This window comes from Urtica dioica, chromosome 5 (genome assembly GCF_054948205.1).
Source record: "Urtica dioica subsp. dioica isolate 48M chromosome 5, U.dioica_male_clone48M_v1_H2, whole genome shotgun sequence".
NCBI lineage: Eukaryota > Viridiplantae > Streptophyta > Magnoliopsida > Rosales > Urticaceae > Urtica > Urtica dioica.
In genome coordinates, this window is record NC_142760.1 from 31,941,627 (window position 1) to 31,946,280 (window position 4,654).

Genomic DNA, 4,654 nt, shown 5'->3' on the forward strand with positions numbered 1-4,654 from the left:
ATTGAAATGTTTGTAGTTTGAGCAATTTCTCATGTCTAAAAGTAGAGATGACAAGTTTGATTGTTGAAGCAAAATATTCTAACAACAAACCCAATAGTCCAAAAAGTTGGAACACGAAATTAGAAAAAGATTAGAAATATATGATTCAAAATCAAGTAATTTTTTTTCTTTTCTTTTCAAGCAGAACAGAGTAAAAAAAAAGAGCGACATCATCGAAGACAATAATTTTTTTTTTAAAAAAAGAAACTCTGGTCTTTTATTAAGAAAATCGTCTTAGCCGAAATAAGAACATTACAGACACGACAACCTCCAAAAGAAAAGACTGACCCCTACGCAGAGGGTTAAAGAACACAAGCCCACCCAGTCCCTAGCAAGATCAGGGAGGGAAAAATCCTTAAATTCTTTACATTTCGAAAAAAAAAAAAAAACCATAAGGCTATACAATGATTAATATTACGGTAAAGATTTTTGTCCCGATTCACACGACTCACAATTGTCTAATAAAAAGCCTAAACACTGTTTAAAATTGTACACGTGTCAGACAGTATGGATAGTTAAAAATCGTGAGTAGTGTCAGATAGCATCACTCTTAATATTATCAATCAGTCCCTCCGTGCTCCTTGCTTCCTCATTGAAAATCCGCTTGTTCCTCTTAGTCCATAAGCACCACAAAGACGATAGGACTCCGACCTTAGGAGCTGCAACCCATTTAGAGTTAAACCCTTAGTGTCTCGTGGATGCAAAACAGCCCTTCAATAGTGTCGGGTACAGAGGACAAGCCCAACTTGTGAAAAAGCCACTTCCAAGCCGCCTCCGCCACAAAACACTCGAGGAAGAGATGTTCAGCGTCCTCATACGCTTTAACGCAGAGGGGACATACACTAGGCATCAAAGAGATGTGAGGGTTGAGTTTTTGAAAGCGATCTGCCATGTTAACTCTCTTAAGCGCCAAATGCCATGCGAAAATTCGGACCTTGTTCGGGACCGAAGACTTACATACCGTGTCGAAGAAAAGGGACAGAAACCGGAGCCGTCTCGGTGGAGAGATCTGTCCACCAACGACTTCACTGGGAAGCCTTACAGAAACATGATTCTTGTAAAAGCCTTTGACAATAGAATTAGTGAAGAAATCATCATCAGAGGTCAAAGTATTGTCCTCTGCTTCTACCCCCAATTCACATACTGCTTTTTCCCTCCAAAACTCTCACTCATAGTTATTAACCAAACTCAGAATCAGCTTAATCTCATGCTTCCTCGCCTCAGACACCACCAAATCAAACCCCTAGAAGAAAAAAAAAAAAAAAAAACAGATAAATACATGAACTAAAAAAATGATTAAAAAAAAAAATAAGACCTTGAAATTTTGCTAATTGTAAGAGCCAGGAGAGAACTGAAGAGGCATGTCTCCACCGTCATTGAAAGCCCATGTTCTCGCAACAGTGAGTCCATGGCCTTCCGTCACTGAAACCGGAAATCTGAGCCTGTGAGTTAGGAAGAGACACGCTCATAATTTCAGTATCAATTCAATTCTTCTTATATCCTTAGCTATCAACATAATTTCGTAATCCAACAATATTGAGACACGTTCACTCATACGCACACAAACATTCGCACTGTTAACACACACACACACACATTCTTTCGTGACACACTCACTCTTCGTACTACACAAACATCCACAGATAATTCAGATAATAATTTTATAAATAAATAAATAATCGAAGATGTGACGAGGAACGAACCAAGTGTGCATTGACAACCACTCCTTCCTCTCCCCTGCGTCGCCGCCGCATATTCTCCAATTTAATCGATGGTCTCAGTGCACGTTGCAGAGAGCAAGTTAAGAACACAAATTAAGGGATACCTAAGTTTTAACAACATGAAACTAAACGATTTCATTACCCACTTATCCACGAGAGTAATAAATGAGAGACCTAAGTTGTGCATTATAAGCTTAATCAGTTTTCAAGAAGAATTCCAGAAATTCTTACAGTAATAAGATCTCTGATTTCAGTGCCTCTCTTTCTTTCTCTCTCTCGTATACATTTGACAAAATCAAACACTCAACAACATATTCAGATCCAAACCCAAACAGAATCCATTCGCAACTCCAATCTCATAATCTAAATTTCGAAACCAATTCAACTAGAAATCTGAAAATCAATTATCAACCACGTAATTCATCAATTCAATAATCAATAATCAATACCCAATCATCTACTGAGCGATTCAAGCTGCAAAACATGAAAAACCCCCCAATTCTATTTTCCAATTTTCGGCCAAATACAACCACTCTCCAGAAATTGAACGGCGTATCGAGGCTCGACGAAGAGTTGATGAAATTTCGTAACATCTCTCGAGTCATTATTGAGGGTGATAATAAGGTACTCTTGGGAATTTAGAGAGCAGCAAAGATTCCCCGGTCTGGCCTCTTATCCCTCGCTTTGATCATGTTAGGAGTTTAGAGAGCTGTTTTGAATCTGTTTCTTTTTCTTGGGTTCCTAGAGATGTTAATGAGTCTGCCCACCTGTTGTTGTGTAAATGGACCATTAACTAGGATTCTTTTGGTTTTTGTAAGTTTCAGGAAGTTTCGGAACAACCTTTTGAAAGAGTTCTAATGTTATCGTTTCCTAGGCCTTTCTCATTGGGGTGATTTTGGTTTTTGCCCTTAAAAGTTGCAACATTTTGTTTCATACACTTAAAAGTTTCAACTTTAGGTAAGTATCTCTCTTAAACAAATAAGGGTAATTTAGCTTACTGCCCTTAAAAGTTGAGAGTTTTTACTCCGTACCCTTAAAAGTTTCATTTTTAAGTGAGTACCCTCTATATCTCTCTCAATATACCCTTTTCTTTTCTTTTTTTTTTTTATTTTTTTTATTATTTTTTTTAAACAAAACAGCAAATGAACGCATATTGGAAAAAAAAAAAAAAAACAGCGTACGTGCTTGGTACAGGGTTCTCGCTTGCACACCACACCAATCATCGAGTCAAGCTTCATTCGGGCGGTAGACATTCCGGTGGCGAAGTCGAGTTCCGACGACGGCGACGATATTGACGGTGCAAAAACTCAACCCCTAAACAAATTAGGGCTTTGTGTTTAGGTAGTTTCATCAATGAAATTTTTATATTTCGAGTTTGATACTTCTTTTTGTTGTGTTAGATTGAAAACTTTGTTAGTTTTGAACCAGAAAAATATGTATCCAACTCGATGAAACTTTGATTGGAAAATATTTTCGAATGTTGAAGATGATCGTCGAACTCTACCGATACTGGTAATTTCCAGTAGATTAGTAGAGCAGTAGAGTTCCGGAGGTAGAGCAGTAGAGCAGTAGATCAGTAGAGCAGTAGAATTCCAGAGGTAGATCAGTAGAGCAGTAGATCAGTAGAGCAGTAGAGTTTGATTTAAGCAATAGAGTTCCAGAGGTAGATCAGTAGAGCAGTAGAGTTTGATTTAAGCATTAGAGTTCGAGAGTTAGATCAGTAGAGCAGTAGAGTGACATAGTTATATCTCATGAACAAAGTAGATTTATATAGTAAATTTATTATTAGTGTTCTACTTTTTAATTTTCATATTGTATATTAAATTTATCATTAGTATTCTAATTTTTAATTATCATTTTGTAGATAATGACGGAGACTACGATAACGGTTTATTACAATGGAAAATGGAAAAAAGAAGATGGCTCGCATCATTGGGTTAGTGAAAAGAATGATAAGCCTGTTATCATCGTCATAAATATCGAGATCAAGTTAGCCGACTTAATTGAAAAATTGTATGTGAAACTCAAAGTGGATAAAAATAAGCTAGACTTGAAGCTAAGTTTTATGTCAACTTCATGGGATGCATACGATCCTATCTACATAGAAGATGACGATGATGTATGCGGTTTCTTGATGGATCGTGATGAAAAAAACCGTAGAAGTTCACTCCGTGTAGAATTCATAGAGAAACTTGCAGTTAATCATGAAACTCAAGTTGAGGAAGGTGACGCAAATGGTAATGATTTAGAAGGAAATCATAACAACACTTTGAAAACAGGTAATAATTTGACCATTCAACAATCTTAATACTTATTATTTTTATTGTATACTAACACATAATAATAATGTAGTTGCAGCTACAATGGAAGACATTGAAGATGAAACCACCAAAGTAGTAGGAGGATCAAGTCTCCCACAGCATGAGTTAGACACGTCTACTTTACTACCGACGTCACCATCAGAAATGTTCCGAGAGTCGGAATTTCTTGTTGAATCCGACGTTGAATCAATCGATATAAGATCTAATAAGCCATATAGCTTCACAGATGGTACAAACTTTGAAATAGGCCAACACTTCAAAAGTAAAGATGAATTGAAAAATATGTTGTTGGACGCGGCGATTAAAAATTATTTTGAAATGAAGATAGTAAAGTCGTGTAAGAAAGTGTTTGTGGTTGATTGTGTTAAAAATCCTACAACCATCGAAATGAAGCGTTATCGTGTAACACTACTTTCACACCAAAGGTTGAAACTATTATTCGTAGGAGATTCATTAAGGCCCAAACAATGACGGCAAAACCCATTGACATGTATGAGTTCTCGGTCATTGGTGGGACGTATGATGCGGTTGTAGATTTGGGTCGAAAAAGTTGTACTTGTCGTGTATTCGATC

The 4,654-nt window shown here is 36.9% G+C and overlaps 1 long non-coding RNA gene across 1 annotated transcript; it reads right to left on the minus strand.

The window, feature by feature from the left end:
• Window positions 1-232: 232 nt before the first annotated feature.
• Window positions 233-2,584, minus strand: LOC149397913 (uncharacterized). The gene is made up of 3 exons (XR_016296934.1): window positions 1,743-2,584; window positions 1,355-1,481; window positions 233-1,282 (listed from the first exon to the last, which is right to left on the minus strand). It is a non-coding gene; the product is annotated as an uncharacterized LOC149397913 (long non-coding RNA).
• Window positions 2,585-4,654: the final 2,070 nt, after the last annotated feature.